The 18,601-nt window shown below is 45.1% G+C and overlaps 1 long non-coding RNA gene across 1 annotated transcript in view; it reads left to right on the top strand.

Annotated features, from left to right (window-relative positions):
• Window positions 1–16,781, top strand: part of LOC134943815 (uncharacterized) — a 59,524-nt gene extending 42,743 nt beyond the window's left edge. The window contains exon 4 of the long non-coding RNA XR_010181771.1: window positions 15,254–16,781. This is a non-coding gene — a long non-coding RNA (uncharacterized LOC134943815). The remainder of the gene's footprint in view (window positions 1–15,253) is intronic.
• The last annotated feature ends 1,820 nt before the right edge of the window (window positions 16,782–18,601 follow it).

The following is an 18,601-nucleotide window of genomic DNA, read 5'->3' as shown; positions in this document are numbered from 1 at the left end:
CGTACTGTGTCTGCTGCTAATATAGACTGGATGATTGATAATGAGATGAAATCAATATATATATATGTATGTATATATAATATCACTAGTACTGCAGCCGGACAGGTAGATAATATATTTATTAGGTAATGATGACTGATGACGGACCTGCTGGACACTGTCAGCTCAGCAGCACCGCAGACTGCTACAGTAAGCTACTATACTATAGTAGTATGTACAAAGAAGAAAGAAAAAAAAAAACCACGGGTAGGTGGTATACAATTATGGATGGACTGCCGAGTGCCGACACAGAGGTAGCTACAGCCGTGGACTAACGTACTGTGTCTGCTGCTAATATAGACTGGATGATTGATAATGAGATGAAATCAATATATATATATGTATGTATATATAATATCACTAGTACTGCAGCCGGACAGGTAGATAATATATTTATTAGGTAATGATGACTGATGACGGACCTGCTGGACACTGTCAGCTCAGCAGCACCGCAGACTGCTACAGTAAGCTACTATACTATAGTAGTATGTACAAAGAAGAAAGAAAAAAAAAAAACACGGGTAGGTGGTATACAATTAGGGATGGACTGCCGAGTGCCAACACAGAGGTAGCTACAGCCGTGGACTAACGTACTGTGTCTGCTGCTAATATAGACTGGATGATTGATAATGAGATGAAATCAATATATATATATGTATGTATATATAATATCACTAGTACTGCAGCCGGACAGGTAGATAATATATTTATTAGGTAATGATGACTGATGACGGACCTGCTGGACACTGTCAGCTCAGCAGCACCGCAGTCTGCTACAGTAAGCTACTATACTATAGTAGTATGTACAAAGAAGAAAAAAAAAAAAAACCACGGGTAGGTGGTATACAATTATGGATGGACTGCCGAGTGCCGACACAGAGGTAGCTACAGCCGTGGACTAACGTACTGTGTCTGCTGCTAATATAGACTGGATGATTGATAATGAGATGAAATCAATATATATATGTATGTATATATAATATCACTAGTACTGCAGCCGGACAGGTAAATAATATATTTATTAGGTAATGATGACTGATGACGGACCTGCTGGACACTGTCAGCTCAGCAGCACCGCAGACTGCTACAGTAAGCTACTATACTCTATAGTAGTATGTACAAAGAAGAAAGAAAAAAAAAACCACGGGTAGGTGGTATACAATTATGGATGGACTGCCGAGTGCCGACACAGAGGTAGCTACAGCCGTGGACTACCGTACTGTGTCTGCTGCTAATATAGACTGGATGATAATGAGATGAAATCAATATATATATATGTATGTATATATAATATCACTAGTACTGCAGCCGGACAGGTAAATAATATATTTATTAGGTAATGATGACTGATGACGGACCTGCTGGACACTGTCAGCTCAGCAGCACCGCAGACTGCTACAGTAAGCTACTATACTCTATAGTAGTATGTACAAAGAAGAAAGAAAAAAAAAAACCACGGGTAGGTGGTATACAATTATGGATGGACTGCCGAGTGCCGACACAGAGGTAGCTACAGCCGTGGACTACCGTACTGTGTCTGCTGCTAATATAGACTGGATGATTGATAATGAGATGAAATCAATATATATATATGTATGTATATATAATATCACTAGTACTGCAGCCGGACAGGTAGATAATATATTTATTAGGTAATGATGACTGATGACGGACCTGCTGGACACTGTCAGCTCAGCAGCACCGCAGACTGCTACAGTAAGCTACTATACTATAGTAGTATGTACAAAGAAGAAAGAAAAAAAAAAACCACGGGTAGGTGGTATACAATTATGGATGGACTGCCGAGTGCCGACACAGAGGTAGCTACAGCCGTGGACTAACGTACTGTGTCTGCTGCTAATATAGACTGGATGATTGATAATGAGATGAAATCAATATATATATATGTATGTATATATAATATCACTAGTACTGCAGCCGGACAGGTAGATAATATATTTATTAGGTAATGATGACTGATGACGGACCTGCTGGACACTGTCAGCTCAGCAGCACCGCAGACTGCTACAGTAAGCTACTATACTATAGTAGTATGTACAAAGAAGAAAGAAAAAAAAAAAAAACACGGGTAGGTGGTATACAATTAGGGATGGACTGCCGAGTGCCAACACAGAGGTAGCTACAGCCGTGGACTAACGTACTGTGTCTGCTGCTAATATAGACTGGATGATTGATAATGAGATGAAATCAATATATATATATGTATGTATATATAATATCACTAGTACTGCAGCCGGACAGGTAGATAATATATTTATTAGGTAATGATGACTGATGACGGACCTGCTGGACACTGTCAGCTCAGCAGCACCGCAGTCTGCTACAGTAAGCTACTATACTATAGTAGTATGTACAAAGAAGAAAAAAAAAAAAAAACCACGGGTAGGTGGTATACAATTATGGATGGACTGCCGAGTGCCGACACAGAGGTAGCTACAGCCGTGGACTAACGTACTGTGTCTGCTGCTAATATAGACTGGATGATTGATAATGAGATGAAATCAATATATATATGTATGTATATATAATATCACTAGTACTGCAGCCGGACAGGTAAATAATATATTTATTAGGTAATGATGACTGATGACGGACCTGCTGGACACTGTCAGCTCAGCAGCACCGCAGACTGCTACAGTAAGCTACTATACTCTATAGTAGTATGTACAAAGAAGAAAGAAAAAAAAAACCACGGGTAGGTGGTATACAATTATGGATGGACTGCCGAGTGCCGACACAGAGGTAGCTACAGCCGTGGACTACCGTACTGTGTCTGCTGCTAATATAGACTGGATGATAATGAGATGAAATCAATATATATATATGTATGTATATATAATATCACTAGTACTGCAGCCGGACAGGTAGATAATATATTTATTAGGTAATGATGACTGATGACGGACCTGCTGGACACTGTCAGCTCAGCAGCACCGCAGACTGCTACAGTAAGCTACTATACTATAGTAGTATGTACAAAGAAGAAAGAAAAAAAAAAACCACGGGTAGGTGGTATACAATTATGGATGGACTGCCGAGTGCCGACACAGAGGTAGCTACAGCCGTGGACTACCGTACTGTGTCTGCTGCTAATATAGACTGGATGATAATGAGATGAAATCAATATATATATATGTATGTATATATAATATCACTAGTACTGCAGCCGGACAGGTAGATAATATATTTATTAGGTAATGATGACTGATGACGGACCTGCTGGACACTGTCAGCTCAGCAGCACCGCAGACTGCTACAGTAAGCTACTATACTCTAGTAGTATGTACAAAGAAGAAAGAAAAAAAAAAACCACGGGTAGGTGGTATACAATTATGGATGGACTGCCGAGTGCCGACACAGAGGTAGCTACAGCCGTGGACTAACGTACTGTGTCTGCTGCTAATATAGACTGGATGATTGATAATGAGATGAAATCAATATATATATATGTATGTATATATAATATCACTAGTACTGCAGCCGGACAGGTAGATAATATATTTATTAGGTAATGATGACTGATGACGGACCTGCTGGACACTGTCAGCTCAGCAGCACCGCAGACTGCTACAGTAAGCTACTATACTATAGTAGTATGTACAAAGAAGAAAGAAAAGAAAAAAAACCACGGGTAGGTGGTATACAATTATGGATGGACTGCCGAGTGCCGACACAGAGGTAGCTACAGCCGTGGACTAACGTACTGTGTCTGCTGCTAATATAGACTGGATGATTGATAATGAGATGAAATCAATATATATATGTATGTATATATAATATCACTAGTACTGCAGCCGGACAGGTAGATAATATATTTATTAGGTAATGATGACTGATGACGGACCTGCTGGACACTGTCAGCTCAGCAGCACCGCAGACTGCTACAGTAAGCTACTATACTCTATAGTAGTATGTACAAAGAAGAAAGAAAAAAAAAAAACGGGTAGGTGGTATACAATTATGGATGGACTGCCGAGTGCCGACACAGAGGTAGCTACAGCCGTGGACTAACGTACTGTGTCTGCTGCTAATATAGAGTCTAGACTGGATGATAAATTATTGATAATGAGATGAAATCAATATAATATCACTAGTACTGCAGCCGGACAGTTACTATATATATTTATTATGTAATGACTGATGACGGACCTGCTGGACACTGTCAGGTCAGCACAGCACCGCAGACTGCTACAGTAAGCTACTATAGTAGTATGTATAAAGAAGAATGAAAAAAAAAAAAACCACGGGTAGGTGGTATACAATATTATATATATATATATATATATATATTATATACAATTATATATATATATATATATTATATACAATTATATATATATATATATATATATATATTAAACTGGTGGTGATTGATTATTAAACTGGTGGTCACTTCAGGTCACGTTGCAACTTGCAACTAGTACTCCGAGGCCTAAGCAGACAATCACAAAATATATTATTATACTGGTGGTCAGTGTGGTCACAACAATGGCAGTGTGGCACTGACTCTGGCAGCAAAAGTGTGCACTGTGACTGTACGTTATATGTACTCCTGAGTCCTGCTCTCAGACTCTAACTGCTCCCCACTGTCAGTGTCTCCCCCACAAGTCAGATAATACACTTACAGTCACACTATCTATTATCTAATCTAGTATAAATATCACTTCAGCAAGTAGTATAGTAGTATACAGTATAGTAGTACTCCTCCTAATAATGCTCCCCAAAATACTGTGTCTCTCTCTTCTCTAAACGGAGAGGACGCCAGCCACGTCCTCTCCCTATGACTCTCAATGCACGTGTGAAAATGGCGGCGACGCGCGGCTCCTTATATAGAATCCGAGTCTCGCGATAGAATCCGAGCCTCGCGAGAATCCGACAGCGTGATGATGACGTTCGGGCGCGCTCGGGTTAACCGAGCAAGGCGGGAAGATCCGAGTCGCTCGGACCCGTGAAAAAAAACATGAAGTTCGGGCGGGTTCGGATTCAGAGGAACCGAACCCGCTCATCTCTAGTTGGTACAATACCTTTTTTTTCAGGTAAGAAATTATATTTTCATTTGAAGGTTTTGGTGAGCATGGGGAAGGGGTTGAAGCTAGTTGCTGAGACTACTTTATTTTGTATTATGCAGTGTCACTGTTACCGTAGTTGAGCGAGTTGAGTTGATACTCAACATGCACAAGAAAGGCCTCATTCAGATGCGGTTGCAAAGAAACTATTGTACGCAAATGGATCGATGTCTTCTTACTGCATGCATCTGAGCCGCAGTGTGCACGTGCAGCAGTAAATTGCAGTGGTAGTCACACAGAGGAATTAGTCGCAATGTGAGTGACAGGCAGACAGCTTTTTGGGGTGGTAACGGGGATGGGTCGGGTACATAGGTGCCGATTTCTAATTTTGCTGGTGGGTGCTCGGCGGGAGCGGGAATGAACAGGCGGCCGCGGCAGTGACTAATGCCCATTACACATTATGGAACACAGAGTAATGCCCATTACACATTATGCAACACACAGTAATACCTTTTACAGATTATGCCACACACCGTAATGACTATTACGCAATATGCCACACACTGTAACGTCAATTACATATTATGCCACACACAGTTATCATCCTGACACCATTTTATGCCCCACACACAATAATGCCCCTTACAAATGATGCCACACAGTAAGACTTCTAATTATTTTTAAATTACCTGCCTGTTGCCAGGGGTTTCATGCTCTGGGTTCCATGCTCGTTGGGGGCCCCTGCGCGTTGCTAGGGGTTTTATGTGCGTTGCCAGGGGCTTAATGCGTGTTTCCAGGGGTCTCCTGCACATTGCCGGCAAAGTATGGGAGGGTGGGTCCGGGGGGCATCACTAAGTATACTGTGCTGCTAGCATGCTGCTAGCTCAGGGGCAAATGCAGGATTTTCCTGAGGGGGGGGTGGGGGGGGGGGGGCTGGTTCCGTACATGATTGTTAGGAGTAAATGCAGGTTTTGTAGGGGAGGGGTGGTGGGTGAGTTTCATACACGTTACATAGAACACATACATGTACACACTCAAACTCACACATACATGTACACACATGCAGAACACATACAAAAACACACAAAGACAAACATATAACACACAAACACATAGAACACACACACACATAGAACACAAGCACACATAAAAGTAAACACACACACACACATATAACACGTACACACAAACACACAGAACACACACACCTACATATACACACACATAGAACACAAACACACATACAAAGTAAACACACACACACACACACACACACACACACACACACACATATAACACATACACAAACACATAGAACACACACACATAGAGCACAGACACACCTACATATACACACACAAGAGCACATACATACACACATACATACAAACACATACAGTATAACCACACTTACATATGTGATGCCCTGACGGCAGAGCCGGATTAAGGCTCTGGGGTGCCCGGGGCACTTCAGAGAGCGAGGCCCCTAATTAAAAGGCAGGCAGCTAAGATATATATATATAGGGAAACAACAGTAGCCGGCACTCGTGGAGACTCATGTAATAACTTGACACAGCACAGCAGCTTAAGCTGCTTACATGAGTCTCCACGAGTGCCGGCTACTGTTGTTTCCTTATATCTGCTATCTGCAAGCAGGGCACCGGAGCAAGCTGTTTCTATTTACAGGACAGGAGTGCCGAATACTTCTCTTTGCTCTATATATATATACACACACACACACACACACACACACACACACACACACACACACACACACACACGTATACATACATACACATATAAATACAAATACATATATATACACACGCATATACAGTATGTTTACATATACTGTATATGCACACACAGATATATACACAGATACAGATATATACAGATATATATATATATATTAGAGATGAGCGCCGGAAATTTTTCGGGTTTTGTGTTTTGGTTTTGGGTTCGGTTCCGCGGCCGTGTTTTGGGTTCGACCGCGTTTTGGCAAAACCTCACCGAATTTTTTTTGTCGGATTCGGGTGTGTTTTGGATTCGGGTGTTTTTTTAAAAAAACCCTAAAAAACAGCTTAAATCATAGAATTTGGGGGTAATTTTGATCCCAAAGTATTATTAACCTCAAAAAACATAATTTACACTCATTTTCAGCCTATTCTGAACACATCACACCTCACAATATTATTTTTAGTCCTAAAATTTGCACCGAGGTCGCTGTGTGAGTAAGATAAGCGACCCTAGTGGCCGACACAAACACCGGGCCCATCTAGGAGTGGCACTGCAGTGTCACGCAGGATGGCCCTTCCAAAAAACCCTCCCCAAACAGCACATGACGCAAAGAAAAAAAGAGGCGCAATGAGGTAGCTGACTGTGTGAGTAAGATTAGCGACCCTAGTGGCCGACACAAACACCGGGCACATCTAGGAGTGGCACTGCAGTGTCACGCAGGATGTCCCTTCCAAAAAACCCTCCCCAAACAGCACATGACGCAAAGAAAAAAAGAGGCGCAATGAGGTAGCTGTGTGAGTAAGATTAGCGACCCTAGTGGCCGACACAAACACCGGGCCCATCTAGGAGTGGCACTGCAGTGTCACGCAGGATGTCCCTTCCAAAAAACCCTCCCCAATCAGCACATGATGCAAAGAAAAAGAAAAGAAAAAAGAGGTGCAAGATGGAATTATCCTTGGGCCCTCCCACCCACCCTTATGTTGTATAAACAAAACAGGACATGCACACTTTAACCAACCCATCATTTCAGTGACAGGGTCTGCCACACGACTGTGACTGATATGACGGGTTGGTTTGGACCCCCCCCAAAAAAGAAGCAATTAATCTCTCCTTGCACAAACTGGCTCTACAGAGGCAAGATGTCCACCTCATCTTCACCCTCCGATATATCACCGTGTACATCCCCCTCCTCACAGATTATCAATTCGTCCCCACTGGAATCCACCATCTCAGCTCCCTGTGTACTTTGTGGAGGCAATTGCTGCTGGTCAATGTCTCCGCGGAGGAATTGATTATAATTCATTTTAATGAACATCATCTTCTCCACATTTTCTGGATGTAACCTCGTACGCCGATTACTGACAAGGTGAGCGGCGGCACTAAACACTCTTTCGGAGTACACACTTGTGGGAGGGCAACTTAGGTAGAATAAAGCCAGTTTGTGCAAGGGCCTCCAAATTGCCTCTTTTTCCTGCCAGTATAAGTACGGACTGTGTGACGTGCCTACTTGGATGCGGTCACTCATATAATCCTCCACCATTCTATCAATGTTGAGAGAATCATATGCAGTGACAGTAGACGACATGTCCGTAATCGTTGTCAGGTCCTTCAGTCCGGACCAGATGTCAGCATCAGCAGTCGCTCCAGACTGCCCTGCATCACCGCCAGCGGGTGGGCTCGGAATTCTGAGCCTTTTCCTCGCACCCCCAGTTGCGGGAGAATGTGAAGGAGGAGATGTTGACAGGTCGCGTTCCGCTTGACTTGACAATTTTGTCACCAGCAGGTCTTTCAACCCCAGCAGACCTGTGTCTGCCGGAAAGAGAGATCCAAGGTAGGCTTTAAATCTAGGATCGAGCACGGTGGCCAAAATGTAGTGCTCTGATTTCAACAGATTGACCACCCGTGAATCCTTGTTAAGCGAATTAAGGGCTGCATCCACAAGTCCCACATGCCTAGCGGAATCGCTCCGTGTTAGCTCCTTCTTCAATGCCTCCAGCTTCTTCTGCAAAAGCCTGATGAGGGGAATGACCTGACTCAGGCTGGCAGTGTCTGAACTGACTTCACGTGTGGCAAGTTCAAAGGGCATCAGAACCTTGCACAACGTTGAAATCATTCTCCACTGCACTTGAGACAGGTGCATTCCATCTCCTATATCGTGCTCAATTGTATAGGCTTGAATGGCCTTTTGCTGCTCCTCCAACCTCTGAAGCATATAGAGGGTTGAATTCCACCTCGTTACCACTTCTTGCTTCAGATGATGGCAGGGCAGGTTCAGTAGTTTTTGGTGGTGCTCCAGTCTTCTGTACGTGGTGCCTGTACGCCGAAAGTGTCCCGCAATTTTTCTGGCCACCGACAGCATCTCTTGCACGCCCCTGTCGTTTTTTAAAAAATTCTGCACCACCAAATTCAAGGTATGTGCAAAACATGGGACGTGCTGGAATTTGCCCATATTTAATGCACACACAATATTGCTGGCGTTGTCCGATGCCACAAATCCACAGGAGAGTCCAATTGGGGTAAGCCATTCCGCGATGATCTTCCTCAGTTGCCGTAAGAGGTTTTCAGCTGTGTGCGTATTCTGGAAAGCGGTGATACAAAGCGTAGCCTGCCTAGGAAAGAGTTGGCGTTTGCGAGATGCTGCTACTGGTGCCGCCGCTGCTGTTCTTGCGGCGGGAGTCCATACATCTACCCAGTGGGCTGTCACAGTCATATAGTCCCGACCCTGCCCTGCTCCACTTGTCCACATGTCCGTGGTTAAGTGGACATTGGGTACAACTGCATTTTTTAGGAGACTGGTGAGTCTTTTTCTGACGTCCGTGTACATTCTCGGTATCGCCTGCCTAGAGAAGTGGAACCTAGATGGTATTTGGTAACGGGGGCACACTGCCTCAATAAATTGTCTAGTTCCCTGTGAACTAACGGCGGATACCGGACGCACGTCTAACACCAACATAGTTGTCAAGGACTCAGTTATCCGCTTTGCAGTAGGATGACTGCTGTGATATTTCATCTTCCTCGCAAAGGACTGTTGAACAGTCAATTGCTTACTGGAAGTAGTACAAGTGGGCTTACGACTTCCCCTCTGGGATGACCATCGACTCCCAGCGGCAACAACAGCAGCGCCAGCAGCAGTAGGCGTTACACGCAAGGATGCATCGGAGGAATCCCAGGCAGGAGAGGACTCGTCAGACTTGCCAGTGACATGGCCTGCAGGACTATTGGCATTCCTGGGGAAGGAGGAAATTGACACTGAGGGAGTTGGTGGGGTGGTTTGCGTGAGCTTGGTTACAAGAGGAAGGGATTTACTGGTCAGTGGACTGCTTCCGCTGTCACCCAAAGTTTTTGAACTTGTCACTGACTTATTATGAATGCGCTGCAGGTGACGTATAAGGGAGGATGTTCCGAGGTGGTTAACGTCCTTACCCCTACTTATTACAGCTTGACAAAGGGAACACACGGCTTGACACCTGTTGTCCGCATTTCTGGTGAAATACCTCCACACCGAAGAGCTGATTTTTTTGGTATTTTCACCTGGCATGTCAACGGCCATATTCCTCCCACGGACAACAGGTGTCTCCCCGGGTGCCTGACTTAAACAAACCACCTCACCATCAGAATCCTCCTGGTCAATTTCCTCCCCAGCGCCAGCAACACCCATATCCTCCTCATCCTGGTGTACTTCAACACTGACATCTTCAATCTGACTATCAGGAACTGGACTGCGGGTGCTCCTTCCAGCACTTGCAGGGGGCATGCAAATAGTGGAAGGCGCATGCTCTTCACGTCCAGTGTTGGGAAGGTCAGGCATCGCAAACGACACAATTGGACTCTCCTTGTGGATTTGGGATTTCAAAGAACGCACAGTTCTTTGCGGTGCTTTTGCCAGCTTGAGTCTTTTCAGTTTTCTAGCGAGAGGCTGAGTGCTTCCATCCTCATGTGAAGCTGAACCACTAGCCATGAACATAGGCCAGGGCCTCAGCCGTTCCTTGCCACTCCGTGTGGTAAATGGCATATTGGCAAGTTTACGCTTCTCCTCCGACAATTTTATTTTAGGTTTTGGAGTCCTTTTTTTTCTGATATTTGGTGTTTTGGATTTGACATGCTCTGTACTATGACATTGGGCATCGGCCTTGGCAGACGACGTTGCTGGCATTTCATCGTCTCGGCCATGACTAGTGGCAGCAGCTTCAGCACGAGGTGGAAGTGGATCTTGATCTTTCCCTAATTTTGGAACCTCAACTTTTTTGTTCTCCATATTTTATAGGCAGAACTAAAAGGCACCTCAGGTAAACAATGGAGATGGATGGATTGGATACTAGTATACAATTATGGACGGACTGCCACGGTTAGGTGGTATAAAAAAACCACGGTTAGGTGGTATATATTATAATAATAATACAATTATGGATGGACGGACTGCCTGCCGACTGCCGACACAGAGGTAGCCACAGCCGTGAACTACCGCACTGTACACTGGTTGATAAAGAGATAGTAGTATACTCGTAACAACTAGTATGACACTATGACGACGGTATAAAGAATGAAAAAAAAACCACGGTTAGGTGGTATATATTATAATAATAATACAATTATGGATGGACGGACTGCCTGCCGACTGCCTACACAGAGGTAGCCACAGCCGTGAACTACCGCACTGTACACTGGTTGATAAAGAGATAGTAGTATACTCGTAACAACTAGTATGACACTATGACGACGGTATAAAGAATGCAAAAAAAACCACAGTTAGGTGGTATATATTATAATAATAATACAATTATGGATGGACGGACTGCCTGCCGACTGCCGACACAGAGGTAGCCACAGCCGTGAACTACCGCACTGTACACTGGTTGATAAAGAGATAGTAGTATACTCGTAACAACTAGTATGACACTATGACGGTATAAAGAATGAAAAAAAAACCACGGTTAGGTGGTATATATTATAATAATAATACAATTATGGATGGACGGACTGCCTGCCGACTGCCGACACAGAGGTAGCCACAGCCGTGAACTACCGCACTGTACACTGGTTGATAAAGAGATAGTAGTATACTCGTAACAATTAGGATGACACTATGACGGTATAAAGAATGAAAAAAAAACCACGGTTAGGTGGTAGGTATATAATAATAAATAATACAATTCTGGTCGGACGGACTGCCTGCCGTGTGCCGACACAGAGGTAGCCACAGCCGTGAACTACCGCACTGTACACTGGTTGATAAAGAGATAGTAGTATACTCGTAACAATTAGGATGACACTATGACGGTATAAAGAATGAAAAAAAAACCACGGTTAGGTGGTAGGTATATAATAATAAATAATACAATTCTGGTCGGACGGACTGCCTGCCGTGTGCCGACACAGAGGTAGCCACAGCCGTGAACTACCGCACTGTACACTGGTTGATAAAGAGATAGTAGTATACTCGTAACAATTAGGATGACACTATGACGGTATAAAGAATGAAAAAAAAACCACGGTTAGGTGGTAGGTATATAATAATAAATAATACAATTCTGGTCGGACGGACTGCCTGCCGTGTGCCGACACAGAGGTAGCCACAGCCGTGAACTACCGCACTGTACACTGGTTGATAAAGAGATAGTAGTATACTCGTAACAATTAGGATGACACTATGACGGTATAAAGAATGAAAAAAAAACCACGGTTAGGTGGTAGGTATATAATAATAAATAATACAATTCTGGTCGGACGGACTGCCTGCCGTGTGCCGACACAGAGGTAGCCACAGCCGTGAACTACCGCACTGTACACTGGTTGATAAAGAGATAGTAGTATACTCGTAACAATTAGGATGACACTATGACGGTATAAAGAATGAAAAAAAAACCACGGTTAGGTGGTAGGTATATAATAATAAATAATACAATTCTGGTCGGACGGACTGCCTGCCGTGTGCCGACACAGAGGTAGCCACAGCCGTGAACTACCGCACTGTACTGTGTCTGCTGCTAATATAGACTGGTTGATATTTAAAGAGATATTAGTAGTATACAACAATACTATACTGGTGGTCAGGCACTGGTCACCACTCCTGCAGCAAAAGTGTGCACTGTTAATTAATATAATTGTACTCCTGGCTCCTGCTAACAACCTGCAGTGCTCCCCAGTCTCCCCCACAATTAATTATAAGCTTTTAATTTATACATTGATGACTGTGCAGCACACTGGGCTGAGCTGAGTGCACACAGACTGAGTCACACTGTGTGACTGACTGTGCTGTGTATCGTTTTTTTTTTTCAGGCAGAGAACGGATATAGCAGAGAGAAGTGAACGGATATATTATATTAAATAAAAGTTAACTAGCAACTGCACTGGTCACTGACTGTGGTAAACTAACTCTGTCTGCGACTCTGCACAATCTCTCTCTATCTAATCTATCTATCTCTATTCTAATGGAGAGGACGCCAGACACGTCCTCTCCCTATCAATCTCAATGCACGAGTGAAAATGGCGGCGACGCGCGGCTCCTTATATAGAATCCGAGTCTCGCGATAGAATCCGAGCCTCGCGAGAATCCGACAGCGTCATGATGACGTTCGGGCGCGCTCGGGTTAACCGAGCAAGGCGGGAAGATCCGAGTCGCTCGGACCCGTGGAAAAAAAAGTGAAGTTCGTGCGGGTTCGGATTCAAAGAAACCGAACCCGCTCATCTCTAATATATATATATACTAACAAACATTTATGCACATATGTATAGACACAAACTTGACGTGAGCCATAATAATACAGCCATCCAGCCTTACTTTTACTGGCAGGCTGCTGTAGCACAGGAGACAGGAGAGTGAGTGTTCGTTCCTCTTCTTCTCCTTCTCCTCCAAACACCGCTCCATACCTGCTACCATTTCCTACACTACATTCTCTCATACAGCCTGCGCGCTCAGACGGTGACTGAACCACAGGCTGTTACATTACACACTATTGGACAGCTGAGCCGTCGCTCAGCTGTCCTGTACTGATAGGCGGCGCCGGCGCCACGGCTCAGGTGTTAGGTTGCCAGGGCAACCAAACGGGAGCCGGGAATGCAGCGCCGTGCCGCAGATCGGAAACACTGGAATGTAGGGAAGCCCTTCCGCAGCCCCCAGCGTGCCTCAATCCGCTGCGGGGGTTAGCTTTACTGGGTGGCTGGTTCCGTGGGTGCTTCTCGATGTCCGTGGGTGCTCGGGCCCGGGAACACCCACGGAATCAGCACCTATGGTCGGGTAAATGCAGGCCATCAGATGGCATTTTTTTGTTGCAGTTGTGATCTTACTTGCTACCGGAGAGCTCTCTGTGTCCCGGGAGAGCAGCTCAGCCTGTTCTGATTTGCTGTGATTGTGCCGAATATCAGCAATTATATGCTGTTGGACGGAAATGATGTTACAGCATTGGGCGCCCCTATGCTCAGGTTAGCTTCTGGCCATATTAGCATATAATCGCAATTGCGTACAGCAAAACATAGCAACAGCAATAGCAAGAACAGCCACATCTGACTTAGGCCCAAAGAGCCTTGAGGAACGCCACATGGCAGTGGCACTGGGGACGATGAGTATACTCCAGACGAATCTCTCTGTGACCTGCCGGTAAGAAATTATTTGAACCAGCTAATGGCTGTGCCATCCAGTGCACAGAAATTTTTCAGGCACTCAATCTGAATCCCATGTTCTATAGTATCAAATACTGAAGAGAGATCCAGAAGGATTAAGGGCCTAAGTCAGACTGGATCGCTGCAGCGGCAGCAATCGCAATCTGAAGCACTTTGTGGAGTGCGCCTGCCCACCCAGAGAGCCCAGTGAGATGCTAACAGCATCTCAGGGCTCCAATCACCTCTGCCTGAATGACAGGCAGAGGCGGTCACGGGGCGGGAGGAAGCGTGCCAAAGGCGTTAGAACGCTAATCAGCAGAATTTGCTATTCTTTTTCTCGCACACTGGGGGCCGCTCAGCGCTGGGCAAGGCCGCCCAGCATGCTGACCGGCACCTCCCCCCTGCAACAAGCAGAAATTGCGATCCCTTTTACCCCTGTGGACCAGTCCAAGCCTGGGTGTATGGATCTGCTTTTGACCATTTACCCGTCAGCAGAGAATGGACAATGAGAGCCCTCAACCACTCCCCATATGTTGTATATCTTCACAAGCAACCAATATCGCAGAGAGATCCAGATTTGCTGCAAGAGCCTGGGGATTCATACCCCTCCTTGGACGATACTTGGTCAACTGCATGGGCAAAGATCAGATAATGGGCGAAAATTTTAAATTGAAAAAATATTTTTTTTTATTTCGTTTCTAGATTTTTGTTTTATATTTCTAAGTATTCTGCAGCTAAAACTCAATGTTTTCAAGTAAAATCAGAAATATCTTAAAACACACTGGACAAGTATTACTTAGATAAAAATGTAAGTAACCCCCCCCCCCCCCCCTCTCTCTCTCTCATTTTAGAGTTGATGACTGGAACAGAAGAAGAAAGTGCACCTGTTCACAGTCGGAACAGACTTTTTACGTAGACCATCCTTTGTACACACACATATAAATTCCCTTTACTTGACATGCAATTGTTTTTCACAGATCCTTCTACATGTTTCGAAAGCCTTTACATCCTGGTTTCCAGTAGAATTAATTAACTTTTAATATATTTGTTCAACTGTGCAGATTTGTATTAAGGCTGAGCTGACCCCAAGTATTGTGTTAGTAATGTCTCTGGCCAACACTAATAGACAAGGTGATATATGAAAAGCCTTCTCCTATATATTCTGTGGTTCGTTCAGCACAAATGCATTGTGGTGGTTATTCAACGTTCCAGATGTGTCCTCATACATCTAGCCTCAATACACCATGCAGTACGGTAAAGATCTGATTGCGGCTGCAGGCAGCGGGGAAGCGATGCTCCTGCCACCCAATAGGATTTAAGGGGGGCTGTTGGCACATACTAGGATCGCGCAGCGGGGAGCTATGCTGCCGCAACCCGTACTTAGACGCTGTGTCTGTCCGCGGCTTTGCGGGAGTGTGTGTATGAACGCTCCGATGAACGATAGCATAACAAAAGCCTCCTGCTGGTACATGTTGCCGAGATACATACGCAGCGCAGTAATGCCACGCCATGCAGAAATTATAGGCAAAGCTGTGTGAAGACCTATCTGTATAGACAGCATCACCCTATAAGTCTCTCCAGCGATGACCGGCAAATGCTATCATATGCCGGGAGGGGGGGGGGGTCTTAAATATGAAGTAATATGGCGAAAACACGTAATAAGTTACTGTAAATGTTTAAAAAGTAAAAAATAAAAGGCTCCCTTCTTTTCCCACTAATAGATAAAAGTCTCTTTCCATGATATAGGAGGTCATTCCGAGTTGTTCGCTAGCTGCATTCGTTCGCCGTGCAGCAATGAGGCAAAAAAAGGCACTTCTGCACATGTGTATGCGGCGCAATGCGCACACGCAACGTACTATTACAACAAACGATGTAGTTTCACACAAGGTCTAGAGATCCTTTTCAGTCGCACTGCTGGCCACAGAGTGAAAGGAAGACGGCGTTTCTGGGTGTCAACTGACCGTTTTCAGGGAGTGTTAGAAAACATGCAGGCATGCCAGGAAAAACACAGGCGTGGCTGGGCGAACGCAGGGCATGTTTGTGACATCAAAACAGGAACTGAACAGAAGTCATCGCAAGCGCTGAGTAGGTATTGAGCTACTCTAAAACTGCACAAAAAACTTTGTAGCCGCTCTGTGATCCTTTCGTTCGCACTTCTGCTAAGCTAAAATACACTGCCAGTGGGCGGCGGCATAGCGTTTGCATGGCTGCTAAAAACAGCTAGCGAGCGATCAACTCAGAATGACCACCTTAGCCTAATGGAATCTCATGCGGAGAGGAAAATATGAACAGCCTCATCTTCTATGGTACTTTGATCCAGGTATAGCATTAATTTACCGCAGGTTGATAAAGGAACGAAAGACTGCATAGGATAGAGTGAATATAAGCACTAGTGATGAGCGCCTGAAATTTTTCGGGTTTTGTGTTTTGGTTTTGGGTTCGGTTCCGCGGCCGTGTTTTGGGTTCGACCGCGTTTTGGCAAAACCTCACCGAATTTTTTTTGTCGGATTCGGGTGTGTTTTGGATTCGGGTGTTTTTTTCAAAAAACCCTAAAAAACAGCTTAAATCATAGAATTTGGGGGTCATTTTGATCCCATATTATTATTAACCTCAAAAACCATAATTTCCACTCATTTTCAGTCTATTCTGAATACCTCACACCTCACAATATTATTTTTAGTCCTAAAATTTGCACCGAGGTCGCTGGATGACTAAGCTAAGCGACCCTAGTGGCCGACACAAACACCTGGCCCATCTAGGAGTGGCACTGCAGTGTCACGCAGGATGTCCCTTCCAAAAAACCCCCCCCAAACAGCACATGACGCAAAGAAAAAAAGAGGCGCAATGAGGTAGCTGTGTGAGTAAGATTAGCGACCCTAGTGGCCGACACAAACACCGGGCCCATTTAGGAGTGGCACTGCAGTGTCACGCAGGATGTCCCTTCCAAAAAACCCTCCCCAAACAGCACATGACGCAAAGAAAAAAAGAGGCGCAATGAGGTAGCTGTGTGAGTAAGATTAGCGACCCTAGTGGCCGACACAAACACCGGGCCCATCTAGGAGTGGCACTGCAGTGTCACGCAGGATGTCCCTTCCAAAAAACCCTCCCCAAACAGCACATGACGCAAAGAAAAAAAGAGGCGCAATGAGGTAGCTGTGTGAGTAAGATTAGCGACCGTAGTGGCCGACACAAACACCGGGCCCATCTAGGAGTGGCACTGCAGTGTCACGCAGGATGGCCCTTCCAAAAAACCCTCCCCAAACAGCACATGACGCAAAGAAAAAAAGAGGCGCAATGAGGTAGCTGACTGTGTGAGTAAGATAAGCGACCCTAGTGGCCGATACAAACACCGGGCCCATCTAGGAGTGGCACTGCAGTGTCACGCAGGATGTCCCTTCCAAAAAACCCTCCCCAAACAGCACATGACGCAAAGAAAAAAAGAGGCGCAATGAGGTAGCTGTGTGAGTAAGATTAGCGACCGTAGTGGCCGACACAAACACCGGGCCCATTTAGGAGTGGCACTGCAGTGTCACGCAGGATGTCCCTTCCAAAAAACCCTCCCCAAACAGCACATGACGCAAAGAAAAAAGAGGCGCAATGAGGTAGCTGTGTGAGTAAGATTAGCGACCCTAGTGGCCGACACAAACACCGGGCCCATCTAGGAGTGGCACTGCAGTGTCACGTAGGATGTCCCTTCCAAAAAACCCTCCCCAAACAGCACATGACGCAAAGAAAAAAAGAGGCGCAATGAGGTAGCTGTGTGAGTAAGATTAGCGACCGTAGTGGCCGACACAAACACCGGGCCCATTTAGGAGTGGCACTGCAGTGTCACGCAGGATGTCCCTTCCAAAAAACCCTCCCCAAACAGCACATGACGCAAAGAAAAAAAGAGGCGCAATGAGGTAGCTGTGTGAGTAAGATTAGCGACCCTAGTGGCCGACACAAACACCGGGCCCATCTAGGAGTGGCACTGCAGTGTCACGCAGGATGGCCCTTCCAAAAAACCCTCCCCAAACAGCACATGACGCAAAGAAAAAAAGAGGCGCAATGAGGTAGCTGACTGTGTGAGTAAGATAAGCGACCCTAGTGGCCGACACAAACACCGGGCCCATTTAGGAGTGGCACTGCAGTGTCACGCAGGATGTCCCTTCCAAAAAACCCTCCCCAAACAGCACATGACGCAAAGAAAAATTAAAGAA

The sequence above is a fragment of the Pseudophryne corroboree genome, chromosome 7 (genome assembly GCF_028390025.1).
Source record: "Pseudophryne corroboree isolate aPseCor3 chromosome 7, aPseCor3.hap2, whole genome shotgun sequence".
Lineage (NCBI taxonomy): Eukaryota > Metazoa > Chordata > Amphibia > Anura > Myobatrachidae > Pseudophryne > Pseudophryne corroboree.
The sequence above is the reverse complement of the archived record's forward strand: the minus strand, read 5'-3'. Positions and strand labels throughout refer to the sequence as shown.